The sequence below is a fragment of the Musca autumnalis genome, unplaced genomic scaffold, assembly GCF_047663935.1.
Source record: "Musca autumnalis isolate F117 unplaced genomic scaffold, ASM4766393v1 scaffold_3, whole genome shotgun sequence".
Lineage (NCBI taxonomy): Eukaryota > Metazoa > Arthropoda > Insecta > Diptera > Muscidae > Musca > Musca autumnalis.
This window is the reverse complement of record NW_027411866.1, coordinates 115,062,161-115,074,847: the sequence shown is the minus strand read 5'-3', so window position 1 is coordinate 115,074,847 and position 12,687 is coordinate 115,062,161. Positions and strand designations below refer to the sequence as shown.

The window sequence follows — 12,687 nt, the reverse complement described above, 5'->3', positions numbered from 1 at the left end:
AATATGAATCGGGATGCACTCATTGATATGCGAGATGCTTCCCTTGTCCTTTCTGGATTTTTATAAAACAACTAATTGTGATATATAGGCGAATGTTCATACAAAGAAAATAATTGTTGAGAAAAAAAAAATCGAAATACCATCACCCTAATATTTACTTTTGAATTCGAAAGCAAGTAAGCATGAATTTCATTCGGAATGCTCAGAATTTTGTATGCCGTAACCTCGACATTGTTGCCAATTACAATAATTCCGTAACAATTTCGAGGTAAATGAGGCCTTTATAGTGAGATAGAGAAGAAATTAAAATGGAAGAAAATAATAGGTGGATATTTTAAATATTCTGAAAGAAATTAACTAGTCTGCCCATTGTCTATTTTAGAAATTTTTAAAATTGTTCTTCACATTTTAATTTAACTAAGCCATTGAATACAACCTAACCTAACAAGTCCCTTGCATTTCGTTTATTTATTATCCTTGCCACCAACACTAAAGGCTGTCGACCCATTAAGTATTTGCTCTTCTTTTTTGTTTTTATTTCATCTTCTATTTTTAATCCATTAAAACACCTCCAGCTTCCTAAAGGCATTGTTTCTCCCAGTTAGGGTTTATAAATAGAATGCATGTTACGTTTCGTTTATTTGAAGTGATAGACGCGTTCATCCCTTCTTGTAATAAGGACATCACCAAAGGATGTTTGTTTAGCAGACGACGAGTTGATGTATTTAAAAATAAACTCTAATTAGATATGTAGGAGGTAGGAGGTAAGAAACCAGGCAAGGGTATTTTTCCTCCGGGATCTCTTGGAATAGGCAACAGACCTCATTCCACACATATATGCACAACAAAATAATAATTTCATTTCTCTTTTTCCTAAAGTCTTAAGTGTTTATCAAAGCAAAAGGAGAGCCAAGCTAAATGTATGACATTATTCTCTTTGTAACTTGCTTTTACCTTACTAGGTATTTGTTGCTGTTGTTGTTCTACTATTTTTATGGCGTTAAAATTACGCGTACGTGATTTTTGTTTAAATTGCCACCTTTTTGGCCCAGACCAGCCAACTAACCTAACCACCTGACAAACTGCAATAATAGCAACAGGAAAAATGTCATAGTTTCTAGGTGTCTTTCGTTCTGTTTAGAAACACATGACGACGAAGAAGATGGGTAATTCATGTTCGTGGCAATACCTGTTCCTAAGAATTCCTTATACATATACGCATTGTAATTCATCATTTTTATAATTGCACAGATCCAACTCCAACCAGGCATATGGATGGATGTATGGACATGATGTTGCTTGCTACAAAGGACCCTGCAATAACGCTTAGCTCTTGTAACTTTCCTTGGTGTTAATTTTTTTGTTTCTTTTTCCATTGAATTCCTTATGCATTGCTATTTGACTTCTTAAGGATTGCTTTTGCTACAAAACATCTTAATGCATGTCCTCAAATAGACTTCCCATTCCAATTGGTTGGTTATTGTTTCATTTGTCTTTAGAGGAGTATAAAGGATAATGGATTTCTGTTTTCCTTTTTTACCCATTCAACCAGCATTTTTTATTAAAAAATCGTATTTTTCTATAGAAAAAAATTCACAGACCACAGGTCTCAATTTTTTTTCTATAGAAAAAAATTCTCAGATCCCAGTCTCAATTTTTTTTCTATAGAAAAAAATTCTCAGATCCCAAGTCTCAGTTTTTTCTATAGAAAAAAATTCACAGACCAAGTTTTTTCTATATAAAAAAATCTCAGATTCCAGGTCTCAATTTTTTTATAGAAAAAAATTCTCAGATCCCAGGTCCCGATTTTTTTCTAGAAAAAAATTATCGGACCCCAGCACAGTGGATCCACCCATTGGCCAAAAATATAAAAATGAATGTCAAAATTTTGGTACAACATCTGGCAATTCTGACAGCTATGACATGGACCTTTTTAAAAATATATTAATGTTTGTTTCATTCGAACGCGATCTTCTTAAGAATAGCTTCAACAGTCGGAACATTTGACTAGTATTTTTATACCCTCAGCATTTACGCTAACGAGGGTATATACACTTTCATACGGGCAAAATGTGCCTCATCGAAATAATGGTGTTAGACCCCAAGTATGTCTGGACGAAATGTGTTTCAGACAATTTGGAGTCGATTGAGCAATGTCCGTCCGTCTGTCTGTCTGTCTGCCTGGCTGGCTGGAGCGCACGATAATTCTCGAACGGATAAACCGATTCGGTTCAAATTTTGGCTTTCGTAATATTTTACCCAAACTTAGTTTAAGTTCGAAGGTGGGCTATATCGGTCCATTCCTTCCGGTATCTCCCCCACAAAAGTTCGAAAATGTTCGGAAAATTTGTGCGCACGATAACTCTTGAAGGGAGTAACCGATTTGGTCCGTACTTTGCCCATCGTGAAACGTGTACCAGACTTAAATAAGGTTTCAATATAGACTCAATCGGTCCACTCCTTCGGGTACATCCCACACAAAATTTCGGAAAAGTTCAGTTTAGGACCATCTCTCGTATCGCTTTAATTTTTTTTTAGCAACTTGTATTCATTGCCCTCCATACGACGGTACAAGTTTCATCAGGCGCAAGTCCATACTTCCTGAGAAAATAGCCTGAAAATTGCAAAAAACCCCTATGACACCGTGTGAGGTGGTTGGAGCGCAAGATAACTCTCGAACAGATCTTCCGTTCGGTCCAAAATTTGGCCTTAGAAATATTTTGTCCAAACATAGTTTATGTTTGAAGATAAGCCATATCGGTCCACTCCTTCAGGTACCTCCCCCACAAAAGTTCAAAAATGTTCGGAAAAGTTGTTCGTACGGTAACTCTTGAAGGGAGTGGCCGAATTGGTCTATACTTTACACATCCTAATATATCTACCAGATATAGATCAGGTTCAAATATGGACTATATTTGTCCACTCCATCCGGTACCTCCCACACAAAATTTTGGATAAGTTCACTTTAAGACCTGATACCGAATCACTTTGATTTTTGTTGAAGCAACTTGCATTCGCTGCCTCAATTACGATGGTAAAGTTTTTTTAGGGGCAAGTCCATACTTCTTGAACAAACAGCCCGACGAGTGCAAAAACCCCTATGGCACCATATGTTGTGGCTGGAGATCCACTTCCATAACAGTCAATGTCGATCCATTCCTTTTAGTATCTCCCCCGCAAAACTTTTGATCTTTTATCTCAATCAACATTTTTGTCGGTTCAAACGCCCTAAATACAAACGTATTTTGGGAAAAAAACTGTTTCAATATACACAGGCTGAGGGTATATCTCTGTCGGCAAAGCCGACTGATACTTTTTTACTTGTTTGTTGTGAGTACAACCTATATTGTAAGTGCAAGTCAATATATTCTAAATATCGCGAAACTAATACGTATAGCAAAATATTATAGTGGATTTTGAAGGAGGAGGTAATAGCTTAATTTTTAGTAAAAACAGTGTTTTAGCGTGTTGTGGAATTCTAGTTAGCTGCATATTTTTTTAGTGTATTTTGTAATGCCAATTCGATCATATACTTAAATTTGACCTAAGGTTTTAGTCATGATGCCCACCAGTGCCCACCTCGGGAATAATTTTTCAAAGTAGGTAATGGGTTTAAGATTATTTAGTATTAGTGCCAGACTATAAATGGTGGGTCATTGACTAAAGCTGCTCTAGAATAGGGTTTCTATGGATATATTAGGGTATAACTCTGTTGTCTGAACACGTACATTAACATTATTGGCATCAGTGGCAAGATGAAGAAATCTTCTTCCAAATTTGTCTTAAGGTGGCGGTACGTGCCTTCCAGGAAGAACGCTATAAGAACTAATTTAAAAATTTTACCAATTTTCAGACAAAAATATTGATTTTTTTAATCCGCTAAATTGGTTGGATTTTATGTTGTTTTGGAGATTGTTTGGTTTCCCCAAGCCTATTTTGCATCATAAGATTATCGGGACCTTTGTTCATGTCATTTTGTATTAACAGCATAAAACAATTCTTACCGTATACCAGGGGGGAAAGGGGGGAAAATGTTACGCTTGTGGTTTCTTAAAACACTCTTCGCGGCAGCACAAAGCTGTAGCCGGCGCATTGGCTTGAATTTTACACTCTAAATATTTTTGGTCACTTTCTCCATTCAAGTGGATCCACTGTGCCCAGGCCTTAATTATACCCTCAGCCTTTAGGCTAAAGAGGGTATTTACACTTTGATACGACCAAAAATGTGCCTCATCGAAATAATGGTTTTAGACCCCAAGTATGTTTGTACGATATCCGTTTCAGACAATTTTGAGTAGATCTAGCAATGTCCGTCTGTCTGTCTGGCTGGCTGGTGCGCACGATAACTCTCGAACGGATCAATCGATTTGGTTCAAATTTTGGGTATCAAAATATTTTGTCCAGATTCGATTTAAGTTCGAAGATGGGCTATGACACCATTTTATGGGTGGAAGCGCAAGATAATTCTCGAACGGATATGCCGATTCCGGCCAAAATTTGGCCTTCGTAATATTCTTTCCAAACTTACTTTAAGTTCGTAGATAAGCCATATCGATCCACTCCTTCAGGTACCTACCCCACAAAAGTTAAAAAATATTCGGAAAAATTGTGCGTACGATAACTCTTGATGGGAGTGACCGATTTGGTCCATACTTTACACATTCTAATAATATCTACCAGATATAGATCAGGTTCGACTTTGATTTTTGTTGAAGCAACTTACATTCGCTGCCTCAATTACGATGGTAAAGTTGTTTCAGGGGCAAGTCTATACTTCTTGAGAAAACAGCCCGAAGGGTGTAACATCCCCCTATGGCACCCCCATGGTCTGTGTCGGTCCATCCCTTTAAGTACCTTTTCCGCAAAATTTTTGAACTTTAATCCTAATCAACATTTTTGTCGGTTCATACTACCAAAATTTTGAAACCCCCTAAATACACAAGTTTTTTGTTAAAAAAGTGTTTCAATTTGCACAGGCTGGGGGTATATCTCTGTCGGCAAAGCCGACTGATACTTTTTTACTTGTTTTTTCTAGAAAAAAATTCTCGGACCCCAGACCTCAATTTTTTTCTATAGAAAAAATTTCTCAGACCTCATGTCTCAATTTTTTTTTCTATAGAAAAAATTCTCAGACAACAGGTCTCAATTTTTTATAGAAAAAAATTCTCTGACTCCAGGCCTCAATTTTTTTCTAGAAAAAAATTCTCTGACCCCAGGCCTCAATTTATTTCTAGAAAAAAAAATTCTCGGACCCCTGCACAGTGGATCCACCCATTGGCCAAAAATAAAAAAATTAATGTCAAAATTTTGGTACAACATCTGGCAACCCTGACAGCTACTACATGAACCTTTTTAAAAAATATATTAGTCTTTGTTTAATTTGAACGCGATCTTCTTAAGAATAGCTTCAAAAGTCGGAACATTTGACTAATACTTTTTGTTGTGAGTACAACCTATATTTTAAGTGCAAGTAAATATATTCAAAATATTGCGAAACTAATACGTATAGCAAAATATTATAGTGGATTTTGAAGGAGGAGGTTATAGCATAATTTTCATTAAAAAATAGTGTGTTAGCGTTTTGTGGAATTGTAGTTAGCTGCATATTTTCTAAGTGTATTTTGTAATGCCAATTCGATCATATACTTAAATTTGACCTAAGGTTTTAGTCATGATGCCCACCAGTGCCCACCTCGGGAATAATTTTTCAAAGTAGGTAATGGGTTTAAGATTATTTAGTATTAGTGCCAGACTATAAATGGTGGGTCACTGACTAAAGCTGCCCTAGAATATGGTTTCTATGGATATTTTAGCGTATAACTCTGTTATCTGACCACGTACATTAATATAATTTTCACCAGTGGCAAGATGAAGAAATCTTCTTCCAAATTTGTCTTACGTTGGCGGAAGGTGCCTTTCAGGAAGAGGGCTATAAGATCTATATTAAAAATTTTACCAATTTTCTGACAAAAATTTCGATTTTGTTAATCCGCTAAATTGGTTGGATTCTATGTTGTTTTGGAGATTGTTTTGTTTCCCCAAGCCTATTTTGGCATCTTAAGATAATCGGGACCTTTGTTCATGTCATTTTGTATTAACAGCATAAAACAATTCTTACGTATATCCCCCAGAGGGGAAAGGGGGGAGAATGTTGCGCTCGTGGTGTCTTAAAACATTCTTCGCAGCAGCACAAATCTGTAACCGGCGAATTGGCTTGATTTTTACCCTCTAAATATTTTTGGCCACTTTCTCCATACAAGTGGATCCACTGTGCCCTGGCCCCAATTTTTTTCTAGAAAAAAAAAATTCTCGGACCCCAGGCCTCAGTTTTTTATATAGAAAAAAGTTCTCAGACCTCATGTTTCAATTTTTTCTATAGAAAAAATAAGATTTTTTAATAAAAATGCTGGTTTAACGGGTAAAAAAGAAAACAGAAATCCCTTATCCTTTATACTCCTCTAAAGACTAATAAAACAATATGTGTTTCGATTTTTTCTATAGAAAAAATAAGATTTTTTAATAAAAAATGCTGGTTTAACGGGTAAAAAAGAAAACTGAAATCCCTTATCCTTTATACTCCTCTAATGACTAATAAAGCAATAATCAACCAATTGGAATGGGAAGTCTATTTGAGGACATGCATTAAAATGTAAAATGTAAAATTCACAGACCACATGTCTCAATTTTTTTCTATAGAAAAAAATTCTCAGATCCCAGGTCTCAATTTTTTCTGGAAAAAAAATCTCCTAACACAGGCCTCAATTTTTTCTATAGAAAAAAATTCTCAGAACTCATGTCTCAATTTTTTCTATAGAAAAAATTCTCAGACAACAGGTCTCTTTGATAGAAAAAAATTCTCAATTTTTTTCTATAGAAAAAAATTCACAGACCACAGGTCTCAATTTTTTTTCTATAGAAAAAAATTCACAGACGCCAGGTCTCAATTTTTTTCTATAGAAAAAAATTCTCAGGCCCCAGTTCTCAATTTTTTTTTCTATAGAAAAAAATTCTCAGACTCCAGGTCTCAATTTTTTTCTATAGAAAAAAAATTCTCATGCGCAAGGCCTCAATTTTTTCTCAGACAACAGGTCTGCGTTTTTTCTATAGAAAGCAATTATCAGACCCCGGTCTAATTTTTTTCTATAGAAAAAACACCAGGTCTGTCTTTTTTTCTATAGAAAAAAATTCTCAGTGCATTTTGCTATAGAAAAAAATCCATAGGGTATTCATTTGCCTCCCATTGCCACAACTTAATTCATATCTTTGGCAATTTTACACCAATTGTCTTCACTTCTCTTGAAATATGTGATTATTACAGCATTCTCTGCATATTGAACTGTCGTCCTCTCTATAGAAATTCACAGCATTTAAAGAAATAACAACATCATCAGTAAGCTATGTAGTGTTTTTAAAAATATCCTGACATTACTATTGTTGTGAACATTGTTCTTCTTCTCTACTCCTTAGGCCAGGCAGCATAACAACCTCTTCATCCAACTATGTATTATTATTCCTTGATTGGTTGGTTGGTAGGTTGTTGGTTGGTCAATTGCCTACTGACAATTATTGGTCAGTTTCAAGGTTACTCAAATAATAATAGCCATCATTTCACAGGTACTTGGCCTTTTGCCTAGGAAAGCAATTGTTGGCAACGATGGGCATGAATGATGGTATTTTGTTTAAAACTCCTATAGGATTCTGTTCTGTTCGAGTTGTTTGTAGATTTAGCTGGCTATATGATTGAGCAGAATTTAATAATGCGTTATGTATTTAAATTGTTCTTTAATTGTACGCAAAAAAATCTTGACTATGTACGGCATTCGTAACGTTGCCATTTTGGAAATAATTGGAAATAATTGTTGGATACCTGCAAAGAGATTCTAAAAGATAATTTGACATCATCAAATAAGATAAGAATGTTGAGATTACTGATTATGAATTCTATACAGTTTTATTGTGTGGAGACACATTATCAAGAAAATATATATACAATAGACTGGTTTTAACTCAAAGGGGAAAAATCGATATCGGATTTTTTATGCGGCACCCCCCTAAAGTGTTTAGTTTTGTTAGATTTAAAGATTGCCAAAGTTTGCGCACCATCGGAATATGTTAGCACGTGCCACTGGGGCCTCAAAGTTTCCATAGTAATTTGTATGGGGCCAAAGGTAAATTTTCAAGAAACTGCTTTAAAGGCCTCATTTATTATCGAATCGATGAGAAAATTTACCAGTTCATTTCTGTGGCTAAGCAAGTAATCCTACAAAAAATTGTGAAAATCGGTTGGATTTTAATATAAGATTATATTATAGGGCCCAATTGATCAAATATACTGTTGGAGCAATATCAAATTCTTACCCGATTTTCATAAATTTTTGTACGATTTGTTTTCTAGCCACAGCAATGAACTGGTAAAAATATCTCATCGATTGGACAATAAATGTGGCCTTTAGGGCAATTTCGTGAAAATTCACCTTTGTCCACATACAAATTACTATGGAAACTTTCAGGCCCCAGTGGCACGTGTTAACATATTCCGATTGTGCTCAAACTTTGGCAATCTTTAAATCTAGCAAAACTTAACACTTTAGGGGGGTGTCGCATAAAAATATCCGATATCGATTTTTTTAAAACCACCCTAATGTACAATGTATATGCAATAAGGAAAGAACCGCAGTTTATCGGTGCCTACTATCGCATTTATTTTTTTAATATTTTTAGCTTACTGGTAATGCAGATGCAGCTTGTTTACATTATTTTGCAGTGGGTTATTCGCCCAATGTGGCTTCCAAAATTTTGCTAGAGTTCTACCATCTTCGACAAACTATTGGGACTCGTAATATAATATAATAATATAATCGATATTAATATAATAATATACTCGATATTAATATAATAATATAATCGAACTGCAGACATTGTGGTTCCATGGTATACCCGTCTCGCAAACTGAATGCCCGTGTTCGATTCCCAGGTTAGGCTACATCACATTTGCAACAGTGGCAAAATATCCCTCAGTTGGCGATTTTTCCTGAACATTTCAGTCATGTAAAACTTCTCTACAAGTGGTGTTTTAAGACAAGCTGTTCGGAGTTGGCGATAAACAGTAGGTGCCATATCATTGAGCTAATATGAATCGGGATGCACTTATTGATATGAGAGGAGTATCCCATGTTTCTTCTGGGATGTTTGTGGAACATTTATATTCTCCTCAGCTTTTGAAGATATTTTTTCAATGGACAAAAATTTGTTTAGGTTCTAAGAATAAAATATTTTTCCTTGGTAATTTTGCTTAAAAAAGTAATAACTTCTTCTTGCAAGTGCAACACCTTGATATATCTGCACCAAAAAATCCAATATAATTTTTGTTGTTTTATGGTTATTTAACTAGCTGTCGCAGCTAATTCAGGTGTAAATTACAAATACAAACGAAAAAAAAAAACGAAACGTAATTCAATGCATCATCACACGCGCCACAAAAAACTTAAATGTCTTTATGGTCCAACAACAGCAGTCGGAGAAGAAGGAACGTCAGCAATGGCGGCAAAACAAAAACCAAACATCTCTCTAAGTCTTCGCATCCAATACCATGCCATGACAATCATCTATTGTGTGATTATCGAAGTATTTACTTTTTGTCTGTTGTTCTTCAATCATTTGAAGAAACTACAAAGCCAATAATTGAAACCACAGATGTCGCTGTGTTATCGGTGGTGGTGGTGGCATGAAGACCACAACAAGAATCCAAGCAACCAATCTAGCTACCTACCGACCCTGTTTCAGTTTAAGTTTTTGCAGTGTTTTGTTTTTGTGATTTTTGTGTGTGTTTTTTTTTAATTTTGTAAACCGCTTAAATAACGAGTATCGAGCTTTACCTCCCATACCTTCTTTGAGCAAGAGATTTGGGCGACCTGCATTCATTCAGCTAGCCAACCCGCCACCAATGCTACAGCATTACCACTTTAATGCCTTCTTCTCCTCCTCCTTGTGCTGATGTCGTTGTCGTTTGTGTCGTTACATTTGAATGCAACAAATGAAAGAAGTCTTCGAACTTATGTATCGATTTGAGGCTGATATCATTGACAAACAGCCGAAGAACAATGCAAATCACCCACCTGTGCTCTAAGAGATGTTGTTGCATTTGAACGTGCAACGAACTGGCTGCCCTCTTTCCCAAAAACGCCGCCTTAACCCCTTAGGGGGAGATTTATGCTAAGGAATTTAGTTCATCGTTTGTGTGCGGGTTGTTTTCTCGGAAGAGCGCCTACGCAACCACCATTGACACCACCTTCTGAAGAGCGTGTTTTGTTCCGAGGAAAAAACTCTAGATGAGACCACTAGAAATGTTCCACATTTGTTAACTAACAATGACGGTGGGTCATACACCCACCCATCCACTCTTCTACTTCTTCTACTCTACACACACTTTTGGTCAGGCAGGTGGGTCTCTAAAGTTTTTTGTTTTGTTCTTAAGCATGCGTTTTATGTCATGTTATTCAAATTCATTCTTTTTCTTTTTGTTTTTGCTGTTCATTTGGCTTCCATAGATTTGTGGCTGCACACTTTTTGCATGATTTACTTGTATTTTGTTCCTACAACTCTTGAATGGCTTTGATGGTTTCTCAGGTATCAGGTTGTATTCCCAGTCTAGTGTGTCCCGTTTTTGAAATATTCCGCAAATCTCCAGCAAAAAGACCTAATTAGCAACTAATGTTGCACGACATGCGTTGGCTACTTGTGAGGTTAAAAAAGCCTTTCAAAGGTATTTGGATAGACTGACTTCCTCTACTAAAGCAAAGATTTGTATTGGAACAATCATTAACGCAGATTGTATGGCTAACAAGCACTGGCTTATGATTAAGGCAGAGCTTCTAGACATCAAGCAAACCTCTAAATGACTTGAGAGCTGGTAATGGTTCTAAAGCACCTCATATCTTATGTTTGTTCTCATTTTCACGCGAATCTTTTGACGACGTAAAAACTAGGTTTCTGTTCTGGTTGTGTAGCAGCAAAACATAATTTATTTTTGACTGTGAAAAGCGGAGAAAGAACTAAAACATAAGCGATTATATTTGACCTCAATGTGTGTTAGTTGCGGGTGGGCAATAATCGAAAACAATCGAAAGGAGAAAGAAAGTTTCGATTATTGCAAAATAATGGCAAATGGCGCCCAATCGTTGAAGTTGACTATCAGCGACGGAACTGGCTAGCATTACACTGAGGGGATTTCCCACCGCCAAAAATGTTGATGTTCTGGTCAGGGATTAAACGGGAGACTTTCTGTGTGCACCACCACTGCACCAAGGTGGCTCCCCATTAAAAATAATAAAGAGAATAAAAATAACTTTATAGGTTTGTTGATATATCGTGGCGCCACAGGAAAGGAGAAGAAATTGCTGATACTAAAATAGGCCCTAATCGGATAACGAAAACTTTTCCCCCTAACAAGATTATTCTCCTGATTGGAGATTAATCTTGTTCTAGTGGGCCTTCAAGCAATTGAAAGCTTTTGCGTAGTCATAAAGAGCTACATACGTTTCTTCAAAATCCACCGGAAAGGAGAAGAAATTGCTGATCATTAAAATAATAAAGGGAATAAAAATAGGTTGACAATATTGTCGATATATTGTGAAGCCCAATCTTTAATGTTTGATATTCGCGACGGAAGTGGCGCCCAACCAAAAATATTTAAAATTACTAATGTAGGCTTTAATCTGATAAAAAGGAACATTTTTCCCCTAAGAGGATTAGTATATCCTGATTAGAGATTTTTCTTTTTCCCAGTGGATCTTCACGCAATTGAGAGTCATACAGAGCTACAAATATTTCTTCAAAATCCACAGGAAAAGAGAAGAAATTGTTGATCATTAAAATAATAAGGAGATTAAAAATAGGTTGATAATTTTGTCGATATATTGCAGCGCCCAATCTTTGATGCTTTATATCCGTGACGGAAGTGGCGCCCAACCAAAAATACTTAAAGATACCAATATAGGCCCTAATCGGATGAAAAAGGAAAACTGTTATTGTAGGCTGATTGGTGATTCATCCATTTGATTGGGGGTCTTCAAGATTTTGGATAGTCATGCAGAGCTACAAATAGTTCTTCAAAAAACTACTGAAACAATGACCGATCAACCAATCTGTTCCGGGTTACAGGCTCGTTGAGCCAGGGTTTCTAGCTTGTAGCTTTGGATCTTTATATCTGCAGATCATGAAAGTCTCTCCTAACGTGCCTGGGTTGGGGAAGCCTGTCCACTCGAACAGGTACTGCATCGACAGCAACTTGTAGCGTTGATGTACCGGTAAAATCTTCGTCTTGTCATGAAGATGGTTCACTGGTGTCATGAGGAGGCATCCTGTTGCAGTCCTCCGGGCGGCATTCTGACAGGTTTGAATATTCTTCCATTGCACGATGGGGCCAATGGCAGGTTTTGAGGCAAAAAGTCATTTTTTCAAGTCAGCGATTGAAATCAAATAATAACGGAATTATATTCTTAACACTTTCAAACCTCCAAAACCAAAAAATTACAATCTGGCAACGACCCACGGCGACATGCCAAGCTGTCAAAGATGTCATAATTATGATTCCGTTTATTTCTGACATTCAGTCGTAATTAAATATTTAAGTATTTTGGCGCCAAAACCTGATCTGTTGATATTATCTATTTTTTAAAAATGAAAAAT

The 12,687-nt window shown here is 36.2% G+C and overlaps 1 protein-coding gene across 13 annotated transcripts in view; it reads left to right on the top strand.

Moving 5' to 3' along the window:
• Window positions 1–12,687, top strand: part of Nost (Nostrin) — a 205,149-nt gene that overhangs the window by 179,427 nt on the left and 13,035 nt on the right. Inside the window, exon 2 of one of the 13 annotated variants that reach the window (XM_073974029.1) lies at window positions 9,392–10,440. The exons of the other annotated variants lie outside the window; for them this stretch is intronic. The gene's annotated coding sequence lies outside the window, so the exon portion shown is untranslated. The remainder of the gene's footprint in view (window positions 1–9,391; window positions 10,441–12,687) is intronic. 13 annotated transcript variants of the gene reach the window in all.